Genomic DNA, 19,627 nt, shown 5'->3' on the forward strand with positions numbered 1-19,627 from the left:
GGTCAACATTTTCAAATTTAAACATTTAAGTCAAGAATCAAGGGTCCAAATCAACCCGAAAGCTTCCCGGAACGAAACTAACCAACCCTGCAAGTCATAAAAGCATAAACACACATGTGTGAAGCATGAAAAGGGGAAACGGGATGCAATTATATAAAATGACCGATCGGGTCACTACAAAAATCCCCAAAATCGGTGGATCTGAGTGATAAGCTCTACAAAAATGTACTAAGAATCTATAATACAATATTGTCCGATAATAGGATAAAAATTAGTAAAAGGAGTAACAGAAGGTGACTCCGACGCCTGCGAGCATCGAGCAGGTATACCTTGAAGTCTCCGAAAATAACTTAACGATCACTGGTACCCGCCACGAGCAGATGTACCTGGATCTGCACAAAAATATGCAGAAGCGTAGCATGAATATACCACAATGGTACCCATTAAGTATCAAGCCTAACCTTAGTAGAGTAGTGACGAGACCAGGTTAAGACACCTAGTAGGACTGGAAAACTGAACAGAGTTTAGTATAGTCAAATAATGAAAAGCGAGGAAATGAATGACAATAAAGCAATTCAATAGTGTAAGCTAACAACGGAATTTAAAGCGATAAAGGCAACAAGGAGTGAACACATGATAAGAACAACAAGAAATCAACAGGGACAAATACAAATAAGGCAAATAAAGAGATAATAAAAATGTTCAACCAACAAGCCTCTTTAACATAGAATATACAACAAGAATCACAACTGAGGTACCACACCTCACAATCTCATATCACAAGTCACAATCATAATATTTCCTTATATCGCCATGTGAGCCATATATTTAGATATTTTTAAAAATATTTTTTCCAAAATAGCTACACGCGCTTAAGCCCCCCTTATCGTCGTGTGGTTTCAAGTAATTCCCTTACTAGCAACACGCGGATAAATCCTACCTTATGTCGCCGCATGTACATCAACCCTTATCCTTATACCACCGCTGCATGCACATCGATATCACACATAATAACAACTCACACCACATGCGCCAATATATCACAGCTTGCCAAAAAATCAACAATACCAATGTTACCACAACATATATGTAACGACCCGACCGGTCATTTTGAGATCTAGCACATCGTTCGGTGGTTTGAGGCCTTGGGTAGCTTTACTTCATGCCTTAGGACTTGTACATATGGCCGGAATTGAATTTTGGGAAGTTCAGAGTTGATTTGGAAAGAAAATTCTAATTTCAGAAGCTTTAAGTTGGAAGAATTGGCTAAGGTTTGACTTTTGAGTAAATGACCTCGGAATCAGGATTTGAAGGTTCCAATAGGTTTGCATGATGATTTCGGACTTGGGCGTGTGTTCAGGTTGAGTATCGGGTGGCCCGGAAGCATTCGACGCCTTTAATGGAAGGTTGGAATTTTTGAAAGTTTAAGAACTTCATAAGTTTGATTTGAAGTGGACTTTGGTGTTATCGATATCCGTTTGGGGTTCCGACCCTTGGAATGGCTTCGCTATGTCATTTATGACTCGTGTGCAAAATTTAAATTTATTCCGGATTGATCTGGTACTTTTTCGCACAAGATGTAGAATTTGGAAATTTAAATTTATAAGTTAATTCGAGGTGTGATTCATAATTTCGACGTTATTTGGCATGATTTGAGGCCTCGACTAAGTTCGTATGATATTTTAGGACTTGTTGGTATATTTGGTTGAGGCTTCTAGGGCCTCAGATAGATTACGGGTGGTTAACGGATCAAATTTGGACTTGAAGCATTTGTTGGAATTCTGCCTTCTAGTGTAATCGCACCTGCGGAATTTTGCTCGCAGGTGCGAGCTTGCAGAAGCGAGATGGGCTCTGTAGAAACGGCCAGGCGTGACTGAGGCAGTGGTCGCAGAAGCGGGCAGGTGGACCGCAGAAGCGGAGTCGCACCTGGGACTGGTTCATCGCAGAAGCGGAAAGTGAGAGGGAGGGCTGCTTCGCAAAAGCGGCAGTGTTGCCACAGAAGTAAGTCTGCAAAAGTGAAAGAAGAAGAAGAAGAAGAAGAAGAAGAAGAAGAAGAAGAAGAAGAAGAAGAAGAAGAAGAAGAAGAAGAAGAGGAAGGAGAAGAGGAAGAAGAAGAAGAAGAAGAAGAAGAAGAAGAAGAAGAAGAAGAAGAAGAAGAAGAGGAAGAAGAAGAAGAAGAAGAAGAAGAGGAAGAAGAAGAATACGAAGAGGAAGAAGAAGAAGAAGAAAAGGAGGAGGAAGAGGAAGAAAAGGAGGAAGAAGAGGAGGAGGAAGAAGAAAAAGAGGAAGAAGAAGAAGAAGAAGAAGAAGAAGAAGAAGAAGAAGAAGAAGAGAAAGAAGAGGAGGAGGAAGAGGAAGAAGAGGAAGAAGAAGAAGAAAGAGGAAGAAGAAGAAGAAGTGGAAGAAGAAGAGGAAGAGGAAGAGGAAGAAGAGGAGGAAGAAGAAGAGGGGGAAGAAAAAGAAGAAGAGGAAGAAGAGGAGGAAGAAGAGGAAGAGGAAGAGGAAGAAGAAGAAGAGGAGGAAGAAGAAGAATGAAGAAGAAAAAGAAGAGGGAGAGGAAGAGGAAGAAGAAGAAGAGGAGGAAGAAGAAGAATGAAGAAGAAAAAGAAGAGGGAGAGGAAGAGGAAGAGGAAGAAAAAGAGGAGGAGTAGGAAGAAGAAGAAGAAGAAGATGAAGAAGAAGAAGTGGAAGAAGAAGAGGAGGAAGAAGACGAATTAGCCTCAACAAGAAAATAAGATACCTACTACCTTCTACCCTAATCCTCGACCTCCACACCCTCCTATCAAGGGTGAAGTATCGAAAGGGAAAAGGGAAAACATATGTGTGAAATATCAAAAGGGAAAACGGGGCTCAAATACACAAAACGGCCGATCGGGTCATTACAAAGGAGGAAGAAGAAGAAGAAACGGTCGGTCGGGTCATTACAAAAGAAGAAGAAGAAGAAGAAGAAGAAGAAGAAGAAGAAGAAGAAGAAGAAGAAGAAGAAGAAGAAGAAGAAGAAGAAAGAAGGCGAATTAGCCTCAACAAGAAAATAAGATATCTACTAACCTTCTACCCTAATTCTCGACCTGCACACTCTCCTATCAAGGGTGAAGTATCAAAAAGGAAAAGGGAAAACACATGTGTGAAGTATCAAAAGGGAAAACGGAGCTCAAATACACAAAACGGCGGGTCGGGTCATTACAAAGGAAGAAGAAGAAGAAGAAGAAGAAGAAGAAGAAGAAGAAGAAGAAGAAAGAAGACAAATTAGCCTTAACAAGAAAATAAGACACCTACTAACCTTCTACCATAATTCTCGACCTCCATACCCTTCTATCAAAGGTGAAGTATCAAAAGGGAAAAGGAAAAACACATGTGTGAAGTATCAAAAGGGATAACGGGGCTCAAATACATAAAACGACCGGTAGAACATGAACTGAAGTTTCATAGCAGCACTAACAGCAGCAGAAGATAGAAGAAGAAGAAGAAGAAGAAGAAGAAGAAGAAGAAGAAGAAGAAGAAGAAGAAGAAGAAGAAGAAGAAGAAGAAGAAGAAAATGGGGCTCAAATACATAAAACGACCGGAAGAAGAAGAAGAAGAAGAAGAAGAAGAAGAAGAAGAAGAAAGAAGACGAATTAGCCTCAACAAGAAAATAAGATACCTACTAACCTTCTACCCTAATTCTCGACTTCCACACCCTCCTATCAAGGGTGAAGTATCAAAAGGGAAAAGGGAAAACACATATGTGAAGTATCAAAAGGGAAAACGGGGCTTAAATACACAAAACGGTCGGTCGGGTCAATAAAGAAGAAGAAGAAGAAGAAGAAGAAGAAGAAGAAGAAGAAGAAGAAGAAGAAGAAGAAGAAGAAGAAGAAGAAGGAGAAGAAGAAGAAGAAGAAGAAGAAGAAGAAGAAGAAGAAGAAGAAGGAGAAAAAGAAGAAGAAGAAGGAGAAGAAAGAAGGAGAAAGAAGACGAATTAGCCTCAACAAGAAAATAAGATACCTACTAACCTTCTACCCTAATTCTCGACCTCCGCACCCTCCTATCAAGGGTCATGTCCTCAGTGAGCTGAAGTAGCGCCATATCCTACCTAATCACCTCTCCCAAATATGTTTTTTGCCTACCCTACCTCTTCTCAGATCCACTATGGCCAACCGTTCACACCTCCTAACAGGCGCATCCATAGCTTCTTCTCTTCACGTGCTCGAACCACCTCAGTCTCGACTCCCGCATCTTGTCATACAAAGGGGCCACATCCACTTTGTCCTGAATAACTTCATTCCTAATCATATCTCTCCTGGTGTGCCCACACATCCATCTCAACACCCTCAATTTTGCTACTTTCATCTTCTGAACATGAGAGTTCTTGACTAGCCAACACTCAGCCTCATACAACATAGTCGGTCTAACCACCACTTTGTAGAACTTACCCTTAAGCTTTGGTGGCACATTATTATTACATAAAACATCGGATGCGAGCCTCCATTTCATCCACTCCGCTCTAATATAGTATGTGACATCCTCGTCAAACTCTCTGTTACCTTGGATTATAGACCCGAGATATTTGAAACTACTTCTCTTAGGGATGACTTGAGTATCAAGTCTCACATCCCCATCCACTACTTGGGTCCCGTTACTAAATTTGCACTTCAAGTATTTTGTTTTGATCCTGCTCAACTTGAAACCTTTAGAATCTAGGATATGTCTCCAAACCTCTAGCCTTGCATTAACCCCACCTCGCATTTCATCAATTATGCCATCGGCAAATAACATGCACCATGACACATCTCATTAAATGTGTTGCATCGACATATCCATCGCCAAAGCAAATAAAAATGGGCTAAGGGCTGATCTCTGGTTCAACTCCATCATAACTGAGAAGTGTTCTAGGTCACCTCTCGAAGTCCTCACCTGAGTCTTAGCACCATCGTACATATCCTTAATTATCCTAATATACGCTACCGAAATACCACTAACCTCCAAACATCTCCACAAAGCCTCCCTTGGGACTTTATCATATGATGTTTCTAGGTCAATGAACACCATATGTAAGTCTTTCTTCCTCTCCCTATACTGCTCCACAAATCTCCTCACTAGATGGATAGCTTCCTGAACTGGTTCTCGGAAATAGACACACTCCTCCTCACCCTGGCTTCTACCACTCTATCCCAAACATTCATAGTGTGACTCAGCAGCTTGATACCCCTATAATTGTTGTAATTTTAGATATCACCCTTGTTCTTATACAACGGAATCATCGTACTCCACCTCCATTCTTTGGGCATCTTGTTCGTCCTAAAAATGACATTGAACAACCTAGTAAGCCACTCCAAACCTACCCGACCCGCGTTCTTCCAAAATTTCGCTGGGTATTTCGTCTAGCCCAGTCGCTCTACCCTTGCTCATCTTACACAACGCCCCCTCAACCTCCTCAACCTTAATACGCCTACAATACCTAAAATCACACTGCCCCTCGGAGTGCTCCAAATCACCCAGCACAATGCTTTTGTCCCCTCCTCGTTGAGCGGTTTATGGAAGTAAGTCTGTCATCTGCGTCTAATGCCTCTTCCATCAATACTTTGCCGTCCTCGTCTTTGATGCACCTTACTTGGTCTAAATCACGGGCCTTCCTCTCCCTCACTTTCGTTATGAAACCTTATAAGTTTTCATATATAAATTCGGCTGGTGGATTTTGTATCGACACATGAAATAAGTTAAGTGAAAATCTAAAGAAAATAATTAATAACTTAAATTATTAGTAATTTAATTTAATTGACTAGTATTTGAATCTTAACATGAGGAGCTAAATAACATTTAATGGAAGAATTTTGAAATTGAACTAAGGAGGTGCAATTTTGAATTTTTAGTGGAATAATTTATAATTTATTATAGTAGATATTAATTCCAAATTTTTGAATTAATTTCATAATAGAAAACCTTGTTAATTAGATTTTGTGGTCCCAATGTGCCTGAATAATTAAGAATTTAAAGAAAAATATTTTCTTATGGAAAAGAAAATCCAATAGGTTTTGGAAAGTTTTAACCCCTAAAAACGCGTCCTATATATAGGAGGATGTTTTTCACTAGACGACACACGTATTTTCATTCTGTTTTTTAGGAAGAATTTGCCCATATGAATTTTACACAATTCGATTATTATTCAGATAACACAGTAGAAGACTGTGAAACTACTTGAACCACGATCTGGTGGATAAGTTGCAATAACTACTGGTAGATTTGCTAAACCTAGAAGCCAACTTCATTGATGACTTATGCTCACGCTTCAAGAGGTAATCTGTGAAATCCCGTATATACTAATTGTTTAGTATACACGTGATTTTGATATTGGGAATCTTTCGATGTATGTATTATTATTCCAACACGCTTTATCTCCCAATGATGAACTTTCTCTTGAAAATGTGAATTTAGTGAGGGCTCAATATGAATATTGAACACCGAGTAAAAACCAATTAAAAAGGACATAATATTAAGGTGTTCAGTAGACCTTTAATCCTTATACACTCCTTTTTGGATTATGAATATGATCCAAAAACGACATTTTGTACTACATAATGAAAGAACGCTAGCGCCTCAGCTCATGATCACCGCAACAATGGAAATTGTCTGTAATTGTGATTTTCGAAATGAGAGGACACTATTTTGCTTTTTAAAATTTGTTCTATTGGCTACTAGGATTGCATGGGTTAGTTGGTAAATTTTAACTAATGGAACATGATACTATTCAGGTTATTGAAACTTCTTTCATTTTTTTTTCTATTCATAAAATTTAATTTTCAATCTACTTTATTATGAAGAATATGAATGAAGCCTATAGCATATGTCCTCAATTTCCATATAACAAGTTTAAGCTTTGAGATTATTCAAGAGCTAAATATGCTATTAAACTTTTCCAATAATAACTGGGCTATATTTGTTTTATAAATGCGTGAGTGACTATTAATCTGAGTCACGTCATAATTTGTAAATCATTCCTCTTCCACCGAATGTGCCACCACCCTAGCACAATCAACTACCGCCTGAGCACAATTAACTACCGCCTGATGTAAGACAAGAGGAAAAATGTGAGAAGAATATTTTGCTTTTGTCACATCATCAAATGTCAAAAATGTAGGAAAATTAATATACATTAAACTCATAGTTAGATGCTAAAAATTGTTGGTATTAAAAAGAAAAAAGTAAAGGGAAAGGGAAAACCTAATTAAAATATTGTAATTTCAATTAAAAGAGTTTCACATGTTCCAATTTAATTTACATGACACTTTTTATGTTCCAATTTTGTAATATTCCTAATTTTATAACATTCTAGAATTCAAAAATATAATCAATCTGTTATAAAACAATAAAAGAAGAAAAGAGTATTGCAGATAAAAGTAGAGAGAGGGAATTCTTATTGATTTGGGATGATTTACAATGGAATAGAACCCCTCTATTTATAGGGAAAAAAGTGACTTAGCCACCAAGTAACCAACCCTAAAATCTCTGAAAAATATAGGCATTCGCCTTAAATACAATTCTATATATAACACTCCTCCTTGAATGTCTATTCAACAGATAATGTGCCTCGTTAAAACCTTAACTAAAATAAAACCCAGTGGGAAAAAATTCTAGTGAAGGAAAAAGAGTACACATGTTTAGAAATACGTCTTTTGGTTGCCTCGTTAAAAACCTTGCAAGAAAAATCCAGTGGGACAAAACTTTGTAAGGGAAAAAGAGTACAACGCGTATTAGCTCCCCGTGATGAGAGCATCAATTCACATACTTGAGCCTTCGCATTCCAATTTTGTGCATCATGTTCAAAAGATCATTGGTAGAGATTTGATAATCAAATCATTCATATTAACTTGAATGAATATGTTGCACCTTGAAATCATCATTCTTGATAGATGTAATGTCTTCATATAATGTCATGGAATGGCCTTTTCAATATCTCTATAGAGGTATTCCCGCTATCACATTATCATGCTTATAGTTATAGCAAGATACATATATGCACAAATTGCACTTAGGATGTAGTACTTCATGACCAAGAATTCTATATGCTTTAAGCAATTTAAATCCTTCAGGGATTGTCATATAAGCCATATGAATGGACTTTAGATGCATATCAAGTTTTTATGTCATGCTAGACATATAAGATAGATAAAAGTGATTGCACAAACCATTGACTTTATACTTTCAAGTATTTGAACTGCATGTCCAAAACTACATGTATTTCATATGAAACCAATTCTATTCGAATTGTGTCTCTTTCATTTGGCCAATATTTTTGTGTATGTATTCGACAGACTTAAGATCTTCATCTATATATAGCGCTATCATAGATGTCGTCGACGAGCGTTTTATATCGGTCCCAACCTCCTTTTTCATAAGGACATAACATAGAGATCTCTTCATTCATATTTTCAGGTACCTGAACCTCTCCTGAGATTTGATGAAGTGTTATGTCGTGTGATCTTCTAGATCACATGCCTCCTTGTTATGGTCATTTTGATCAAGCTCATCTTATCTTATTCGAGGATCTAGATGTACAAATAAAAATTAATTCCACGTAACTTTTTCTCAATTATTTATCATGTCTCCCCCCTTATGTTAGAAAAACTAACTTGCTTCCTAAATTTTTGGAACTCATCTTTGTGCATTATGGTGTATAATCAAAATTTAAATCGCACATCAATAATAGGAAGATGAATAATTTAGTTCCTGACCCTGAACCACTTGTGAGAGGATAATGTAATATACTTTCGTATATAACATATATCAAACTGATATAGATAACATTGTTCTCATAAGTAATAGTTTAACTATTAAATGGAGGCACTCAATAAATCATTTTGCTAAACCAACTGTGAGTAAACCAACTTATCAAGATGAACTTCTTGAATAGAAAATTTGAAAATTATACTCAAAATTAAATTATTGAGCAAGTTACCTCGCAAACACCAGGTAGCGGGTTAATAATAATAGCACATATAACCATTTCATGCATCTTATGTTGTATACATGGCAGGTGAATGGACCCATATTCACCTTTGATATTTCCATCATTCATGGGATTCAATCTCAATTTTAGTTGGTCTATTAGTTAATGAGAACAAGCAACATAAGAGAATCCGTGAAGAACTTTCTAGCTCTTTAATATTTACCCATGTGAATTCTCTTTTATTTTTGCACATCATATTTAAATTAACATGACTAAACCAATTATGTCAACTGAATAAATTATCGGTATTGATAAACTTTGGGTTTACACCATGACGTGTGCAATTATCAATAAACTCCAAGTTTATTATGATATGAGTTTTTATATCAATAAACTTTCACTTTATTGTGACATTCTTTTATTTATGTAGTACAAACTGAAGAATAAAGCGGATAGCTTTTCACATACATATTGCCCAGCTACAAGTTGTAGTAATAGAAGATATTTAATCTTTCCTTTATTTATAGTCTCAATATAACCAACCGTTTTCGCGAATACTTTAGAAACTCAATAAGTTTCTTTGAGACTTACTACGATACAATACCTTATTGATAATCAATTCTATTTCTCCAAAATGGTATAATTGGCTCTTTCAGAGCTTTTAATTAATTTTGTACTATCACATATTCATCAACATTCATATGGTGAATATCTCTTTCAAGGAGAAAGTTATACCATTATGGTCATGGTCAAAATCATTATAGACAAGATATGTTGCTTCTATTACTTTTGCCATATAATAATCGCATTGCCATAATATTTTGGCTAATCACAATAGGTACATGACCAATGACCATTCATGCCATAATAATGAAATTATTTTCTTAGAGGTTAGTGTGACATATTCACTACGACTTGCACGTTCATATTCTTCCAAGAATGAATATATATTCATAAATCACATGTTGTCACATTCACATCATGAATGGACCATAATCATCTATATGTGCTTTACAAAATCTCATGTCAAATCGATGACAAATATTATTTCACATAATGAATGATTATTTTGAGAATTCTTATTGTTCTCAATACCACAATGATGACGATTATAATTTCGTCTGTTGCCACGTCCACGTCCATTGATACCTTCACGGTAATAATTTTATCTTCTTTCAGACTTATCACATACTGCTGCCACATTCTTTTAAGGGAATGAGAATGAAGCAAATTCAATGGGACGGTTTTTCACTTCTTGTGCTCATAATCATACATGAATTTGATCATGGCAAGACATAGAAATTTTACCACTTCGGGTGGCTATAATTTCTTACAAACTCTATTAGAGTTATAATCATAATTTATTGTCTTTGCTTGTATTTAAAATCAAAGTATAGAATTTCAATAATTTAAAAGAGAAAAATAAGGTAGAATACTTACCTTAGATCCAGAATTTATTCCTGAAAAAAAGTTCATGGAAAAATTGACAATCATTAATTATGCTCAATATTATGTACAAGTTGAGCGTCATGCATGTATCCCAAAGCCTGGTGACCAAAGCAGATGTATTGCAGAGAAAAATAGAGAGAGAGAAAGAATTCTTATTGATTTGGGATGAATTACAATGGAATAGAACCCCTCTATTTATAGGAGAAAAAGTGACTTAGCCACCAAGTAATCAACCTTATAATCTCTCTAAAATATAGACATTCGCCATAAATACAATTCTATATATAACACAATCTAATTAATAGATTAACTCCATTTTCCACCAAATACCATCATATAAAATTTTGACGAAAAGTAAGTATTAATAATAGTCATATAGTGCATCACCGTTGCACTTTTTCTTTATGAACATCTCTTAGCAAGAATGTTCTCCATAAAAATCGAACCAAATTTGATAAAAAGAACTGAACTGGCCGATGATCACTTCTAGTTTACTTATACAAACGGCAAAATAAATATAACTAAAGAAATAAAAAAGAAGAAAAAGAGAGTGAGCTGGACGGTTGGGATCTTTCAAACCGAAGGGTCAACTTATAATCACCCTTCTTGGGGTTCACAAGGTAAATAGTAGCTATAAACCACTAAAATTTAGAGCCTAGTAATTATAATTTGCCTAATCTTTAAGTTAGATGACACACTTTATTTATTAATTCGTTACAAAAAAAAATGACTCATTTCTACAATTGAAAATAATTCAACTTTAAACTCTTCATTTTACCCATTTTACCTTTAATGAGAAGCTTTTATAACCATACAAATATCATAGTTCCACAAAGCTTTTACCCTTAAGGATTTAAGACCGCAAGTTTCAAAAAAAAAATCTTAAACTCCGTACTGAGTCAAACTACTGTATAGGGTAAAATCGGTTCATATTAAATACTTGTATAATAGAGCGACACGTGGAACCGGAGACAGATGGAAAGCGAAAAAGGTGAAAATCAAGACCGGGGGCAGCAGCTTCGGTTGGCACCGAGAAGCTCCCAAAGGGAATATTGCTAACGAAGACAAACGAATACCTGCCACCCGATAGCATTCAATGAAAAATATTATGCAGTATTAAATACACAGTCCGTTATAGAGAATTTTGGCATTCATAGCCTGCCGTTACACATTCTTCAATGGCCCCTATAATAGTCATTTAAGAGGGGCTTGATCCTAGGACCTTGTTCCCTAGGTGCAACTATAAATAGTGACTTCAACAGCCATTGTAAGGACACGAATTTTCTGACAAACTCATGCTACATATTATTTGAAAAGCTCAATAATAATTTATTTCTTGTCTGTTGATATTCGTATTATTGCCTTCAAAAGCTCTGCTCCTGGAACCAAATTATTCGCCATCTTATCTCGATTTCAACGCTAAATCTTATATTTTATTTAATTTATTTATCATTTTGGGATCAAATCAATTCACTTGTCTATAAACCACGTTACAAATTCAACTGTACCATTTTACAGGTAAATAGTCTGGCGCCCACCGTAGGGCTTAGACAGTTGCGTAATTGAGTTGATCCTTGCATCTATTACTAACCTGTTTAATTCTTTGTTTCTTAGCGAAAACTTGTAAGAAAATGGCAGATAACGATGTCAACATTACACACAATATTGAGACACAAGAAAATACGCCTCGACATGAAGATTCGATCAATGATACCCGTAACGAGTAAATCGTAGCCACACCGGTCCATGGCAGGCAATATCCATGACACGTTTGAGAGGCAACTCCTGATGATACTGAAGACGAGCACAATGTGGAAACGGTGAGAATCCTAAGGGAGCAACAAAAGGCTATTATGGGCCATCTCTCGCGACAAAATCAGGTCATGACAGAGTTGAAGCAAGCGTTGTCGGGTGCTTCCAATAACTCAAATGGAAAAGGTCTGATTCCCCTCGGTGCTCCCGCAAACCAAATAGCAAAAAGGGTTGATAACAACACCTCGAGGGGTGAGGCCGGTTTCGACGGGGCCGGGGGGACGACAACGGATCTGGTAACAATAATGGGAATGATCCCATTAAAACCAAACTCATGCAGTTTATGAGGAAAATAAATGCCCGAATGGATCATATCCCGGGCGCATCGCCAGTGTTGAAAGAATCGGACTCAAAGAAGTACACCCAGTTGCCATTCAAACCAAGTGCAGCACCAGAGTTAATCCCGAAGCGGTTCAAAATACCAGACGTGCCAAAATATGATGGGACTTCGGATCCTCAAGAGTGCATTACCACCTACACAACGGCAGTGAAAGGAAATGACTTAGCTCCACACAAGATTGAGTCAGTCTTGCTGAAGAAGTTCAGGAAGACCCTCACAAAGGGGGCCCTAACATGGTATCCCCTTCTACCCGAGCACTCAATAGATTCCTTCGAGATGCTCGCGAATTCTTTTATCAAGGCCCATGCCGGGGCCAGGAAGGTACATGCCCGAAAGGCCGACATATTCAAAATTACGCAAGGAGAGCCTGAATTGCTGCGAGAGTTCAGGACCAAATTTTAGAAAGAAAGGATGTTGTTATCGGACATGCCAGATGAATGGGCAGCTGAGGCATTTACTAAAGGGCTAAATCCAAGGAGTTCTAACGCTTCCCAGAAATTGAAAGAAAGTCTGCTTGAGTTATAGGCAACAACATGGGTAGATGTCCACAACCGCTACGAATCGAAGATAAGAATAGAGGATGACTAGCTCGGTTTCCCGACACCAACCAAGGGTTGGGACCGAGAGAAGAATAAGGAAAATTTGAAGGATGATTTTGACGCAGATCGACGATCTTCTAGAGGTCGGTTTTCGCCCTACAAAAGGGCCGAAGGACATGGCAGAGGTTTCCAGTCAGCGGATAAGTTCGCTACTGATAGGAGAGCTGATCATGGTCGGAATAACAGATCGTTTCAGGACAAAGAGGTATCGGGCTCTCGGGATTCCACCTATCTCAGGTTGTCGGAGTGTAACTTTAATGCCAGCGTAGTGGAACTGGTAGCGGTGATAAGGAGCATTAAGGAAGTGTGGTTCTCGAGGCCGATGAGATTCGACCCCAGTCAAAGGGATCCTAATCTATGGTGTGAGTACCATGGGACTAACAACCACCAGACTAGGAAATGCTGACATCTGCGCAAGGAGGTGGAAACATTGTTGAAAAATGGCCATCTCAGAGAGTTCTTAAGCGACCGGACTAAGAATAACTACGGCCGCAACCAGGATAATGTGGAACCCTCAAAAGCATGAGAATATCCTCCTCGTCTAACGATCAACATGACTTTCAGGGGGAATGAGATTAATGGTGTAACCTTTTCGGGAGCGAAAAAGACAAAGATATTGGTGACTCGCAGCAAGAGACTCCGGGAAGTCACCGAGGAGGATATCATCTTCACAGAGGAGGACGCAGATGGACTCCTACTACTACACAATGATGCCCTGATAATTTCTCTTAATGTTTTAGATTTTAAAATTAAATGTGTTTTGGTGGAACCAGGAAGTTCAACCAATATTATCCAATGGAGAGTTCTATACCAAGCCAAGCTAACCGGAAGAATCATTTCGGCCACATAGCTCCTCGCCGGGTTCAACTTAGCAAGTGTGACAACCCGAGGGGTGATCCTGCTGCCCAAAACCGCCAAAGGAGTCATGAAGACGACCTTGTTTGAAGTAATAGACGGCGACATGGGTTATAACATTATTCTTGGAAGGCCATGGCTACACGAGATGAAGGTTGTGCCATCAACATACCATCAACTTCTGAAATTCCTAACCCTAAATGGGATTAAACAAATAAGAGGGGATCAACCGGCGGCAAGTGAGATGAACTCAATATTGGTTTCCAAAAGTAAAGGGAAGGAACATGCGGCATAGCAATTACAGGAGTCAACGCCTGCTGTAATGACCCGACCGGTTGTTTTATTTTCTAGAATCTCGTTCCCCTAAGTAAGACTCCTCGTATGTGCTTTTACTGTTTTATGACTTGCGGGGGTGGTTAGTTTGAGATTTGGAAGGGTTCGGGTTAAAATCGGGACAATTGGTTCCTTAAGTTAACCTTAAAAGGCTAAGTTTGACTTCGGTCAACATTTTAAGTAAATGATCTTGGAATTAGGATTTGAAGGTCACAATAGGTTCGTATGATGATTTTGGACTTGGGCATATGTTCGGATCAGGTTTTGGATGACCCGGGAGCGTTTTGGCGCCTAATAGTGAAAGTTGGTTCTTTGAAGGTTTTAGAAGTTCTTTAAATTTGGTTTGGAGTGGGTTTTGGTGATATCGAGGTCCTAACAGAATTTCGAGATCGAAAATAGTTCCGTAATGTCATTTAAGAATTGCACGCAAAATTTAGTATCATTCCGAGTACTCTAAATATGATTCGGCGCATTCGGAGCAATTTGGAAAACTTGAAGTTCATATTTTGATTCAATTTGGTTTTGGGGTGCGATTCTTATTTTCGCTATTAATTTTTGCGTTTCGAGAGTTTGATCAGATATGTATCATGTTTTCAGACTTCTTGGTGCCTTTGGACGGGGTCTCGAGTGGCTCAGGTGAGTTTCGGGCCCCTCGGAGCAAAGTTAGAAAAACCAGAAAATTCCAGTTCTAGTTTCCTTCCTCGCGAATGCAGAAGGCCTCTCGCGTTCGCGTAGAAGGAATTAGGGCTGGGGGATTTTGTGCTTTGCATTCGCGATAGCTAGTTTGCATTCGTGAAGGTCTAGGACAGGTGACCTTTGCGTTCGCGTGAGGTGACTCGCGTTCGCATAGAGGAGTCTGGGCTGGGCTTGGGCAGCTGATTGTTCTTCGTGTTCGCTGAGCAGCCCTCGCGTTCGTGAAGGGTGGGCCAAGCCAGCCTCCACGTTCGTGCTGCCTTAGATGTGTTCGCTATGTGTTGTCTTCGGGGGCCAGAGCCGTTTGCCTTCGCGAACGGGAGGACCCTTCCGCGATCGCGAAGGAGGAGGCAGCTGGGCAGTGAAGTTTTAAAACGGGACTTAGGCCTTTTTGGGGGTCATTTATTACACTCTTGGGCGTTAAGAGCTTTTAAGGAGGGGATTTCGACCTAGCTTTGTAAGGTAAGTAATTCTTACCTAATGTGAGTTTAATACATAGATTATGGGTGGATTTTAACATGAAAATTTGTAGAAATCATGGGTTTAGATGAAAAACCTAGGTTTTGATAAAAATGAGATTTTACCACGAAAATGGTTATGGAACTTAGTGAAAATCATATATTTATGTTTCTAAAGGTATGGGTAACGACTTTCTTCAAAAATGTTTGGGATCTGGGCACGTGGGCTCGGGGGGTGAATTTTAGGAATCTTGTATTTAGAGTTGGGTAATCACTTTAATAGTTGGGATATGAACTTTTGAGCATAAATTGATTAATCTATGTAATATTTGACTAGTTTCGAGTCGTTTGGCATCGAATTTGGAGGTTTGAGCACGACCTTGGACCGGAAAGTAGGCCTTGAGACGAGGCAAGTCTCTCTTCTAACCTTGTAAGGGGAAATTATCCCCATAGTTAAACTTAATCAATATGTACTTCTATTTGTGGGGGCTACGTACGCACGATGCGACGAGAGTCCGTATGTAGCTACTATTCATGCTTATTTCCGGGTAGATTTAGGCTTACACCATGCTTGTTGATACCGTTGCTTGTTTATGCTTACTAATTGTTGGATTAAAGTGGAAGTTGAGGGTTCCAATATTTAAAGCTCCAAGTTGAATTTCTTATTTTTAGAAAGGAATTGAGAAATACTACGATAAATTGAGAAATTATATGTTCAACCGCTTTGCAAATATATTCCGCGAGCGGGGTAAACTTCCACTACTCTCATGGGAGCGGGTCGTTCGCCTCGGCAGGATTTATTGATATATTATATGGTTCGGGCCATTCGACCCTCGGCAGTGCACAGTATATTATTATGTATATTTGGATAGGGCCGTACGTCCTCGACATAACTCGTGCGTAGTGATACCGAAATCCTTTTTTATATTTAATAATGTTTCACGGACTTGAAAGGTGAAAGGAATAGATGAGAGAAATGGTCTGATTCTTACTTGAAAGAAGGAGTTGCTTATTATTTCTTGTTTTGAGTGCTATTATCATTGTATATTACATGCTTAATTAGAACTTCACATTATTATGTTTGTTTTGGCCCTTAGTAAGTGTCGAAGTCGACCCCTCATCACTACTTTTTCGAGGTTAGACTAGATACTTACTGGGTACATGTTATTTATGTACTCACGCTACACTTCTACACTTGATGTGCAAGATCTGAGGTAGGTGCATCTAGTTACCAGTCTGGCGCGCACGCTTGACTTCTAGCTCGAGACTATACTGTGAGCTGCCCTTCCGAGCCGTTCAGCAACAATCGGAGTATCTCTTTTGGATTTATATTTCTATCTATTTCCTTGAGATAGTAGACTAGTATTCTTTTGTATATTCTGCTAGTAGCCCACACACTTGTGACACCAAGTCTTGGCACACACTAGTAGACTTATAATTTTGGATTTATTGTTATGACTTCGATTTGCACTCAGTTGCTTTTGTTTAATTACTTTACAGCAGTAAATTTCTAAAACTTTTATCAATGAGGAACATTACTCACTTTGCAAACATATTAAAAGTGGAAACCACTAGATTTATCAGTGTTGGCTTGCCTAATAACGGTGTTGGGCGCCATCACGGCCTATGATGAAATTGGGTCGTGACACCTGCTCCCGAGCCGAACAATGTCGACAAGGGGGAGGAGTCTTCAGAATCCTATCAGGTACCAAGATATTTCCAGGTACCAGAAGAAACGGACGCAACCAAATCCACAGCAGAAGAGCTCGAACAAGTCGCATTGTTTGAAAATTTCTCAGAGAGGAAGTTCCACTTGGGGACAAGATTAAACCCCGAGCTCAGGTCAGGATTTACATAATTTCTTAAATTTAACGTTGACTATTTTTCATGGTGGCATGCAGATATGATAGGTATTCTTCCAGAGGTGGTCGTGCACAAGTTAAGCCTGGATCCTAACATCCATTCGGTAAGGCAGAAGAAACGCCCTATTGCCGAGGTCAAAAACAGGTTTGTCAAAGAAGAGGTAACTTGATTTCTTGATATCGGTTCAATCTGGGAGGTAAAGTATCCTGACTGGTTAGCTAACATAGTAGTAGTTCTAAAAATCAATAATAAATTTTGTATCTGCGTAGATCATAAGGATCTGAACAAGGCGTGCCCAAAAGACTCATTCTCATTGCCAAACATTGATCAAATGATTGATGCGACGGTCGGGCATGAGTTGATGAGTTTTCTCGATGCCTATTATGGGTACAACCAAATCAAAATGAACCCAGAGGATCAGGAAAAGACTTCGTTCATAACGAACTTTGGCACATATTGGTACAATGTGATGCCTTTCGGGCTTAAGAACGCGGAGCCACTTATCAGAGGCTTGTGAATAAAATGTTTGAAAAACAAATAGGGAAAACAATGGAAGTTTACATAGATGATATGTTGGTTAAGTCTTTGAACACAGGTGATCATCTTAAACACCTCCAAGAAACCTTTGACATCTTAATGAAGCACAACATGAAGCTTAACCTCGAAAAATATGCATTCCGAGTCAGCTCCCGTAAGTTCTTGGGTTCCTAGTGTCACAAAGGGGGATCGAAGTCAATCCCGATAAAATTAAAGTCATCGATAACATTCCCCACCAGCTATCAAATGTGAAAAAGGTTTAAAGGTTAACAGGGAGACTGGCCGCTTTAAGCAGGTTCATTTCTCGGTGTTCAGAAAAATGTCATCACTTCTTCTCATTTCTGAAAAAGAAAAAAAACTTCGAATGGACTCCGGAATGCCAGCAAGCTTTGAAAGATTTGAAAAGGTATTTATCGAGCCCTCCGTTACTATCGAAACCGGAGGAAGGTGAACAATTGCTGATTTACTTAGCAGTATCGGAGGTAGCGGTAAGTGTCATTCTACTCCGTGAAGACGAAGGTACGCAATCTCCTATTTATTATGTTAGTAAAATTTTAACAGGAGCGGAAACTCGCTACCCACACCTCAAAAAATTGGCCTTAGCTCTGGTAGTCGCCGCTCGAAAGCTTAGGTCTTATTTTCAATGCCACCTGATAGTCGTGGTGAAAACCTTTCCCATGCGGAATATCCTTCACAAACCTAAATTGTCAGGTCGACTGGCCAAATGAGCAGTCGAAATGAGTGAGTTTGACATAGAGTATAAACCCAAGACTGCAAACAAATCACAAGTTTTGGCCAATTTCAGTCCCGGACTGCTGCCTTTGGCCACCAAGGAAGAAGTGATGGTGTTGGAAATGACATAAATAGTCTAGACCTTGTTCACGGACGAGCTTCAAATATGAATGGGTCCGGGCTTGGCGTAGTACTAATTACGCTCTCGGGAGAAACCCTGAGTCAGGCCATAAGAATTGTTCCCTTGACTAACAATGAAGCCGAGTATGAGGCTTTGATTTCAGGACTTGAACTGGCCCGGGGACTGGACTCCGAGGTCATTGAAATCAAATGTGATTCCCAACTGGTAGTAAATCAGGTATACGGGATCTTCGACACCAAAAAGGAACGCATGCAACAATATGTAGTGAATATCCAGACTCTTCTTGCATGGTTTAGGGAATGGTCAATCACCCACACCTTGAGAGAAGAAAACACAGAAGCAGACGCACTTGCCAATCTGGGCTGGTCCACAGAAATGAAGTGATCGAACTCTAGTACGGTCATGCATCTTATGCATTCGGTATTGGATGTGGACGGTTATCATGAAGTAAATGCGGCTAATTTAGTCTGGGACTGGAGAAATGAGATCATCAACTATCTTGAGCATGGAAAACTTCCCGAAGATCCAAAGGCATCCCGAGCACTCCGTACCAAAGCAGCTCGTTACTGCTTCAAGGGAGGCCAGTTGTATAAAAAGTCTTTCCAAGGCCTGTTGGCCCGATGTGTAGAATCCTCCGAGGCTAATTACATCATGAGAGAATTCCACGAATGAATCTGTGGGAATCACTCTAATGCGGACTCGTTAGTGTTAAAGTTAGTTGGGGCGGGATATTACTGGCCCCGGATAGAACAAGATGCTAAGACATTTGTTTAGAAAAGCAACAAGTGTCAACGCCATGCGCCGTTGGTGCATCAACCAGTGGAACTATTGCACTTGGTATTGTCGCCCTGGCTATTCATGAAATGAGGGATGGACAAAGTCGGTCCACTATTG

Source organism: Nicotiana tabacum, chromosome 2 (assembly GCF_000715075.1).
Source record: "Nicotiana tabacum cultivar K326 chromosome 2, ASM71507v2, whole genome shotgun sequence".
Classification (NCBI taxonomy): Eukaryota; Viridiplantae; Streptophyta; class Magnoliopsida; order Solanales; family Solanaceae; genus Nicotiana; species Nicotiana tabacum.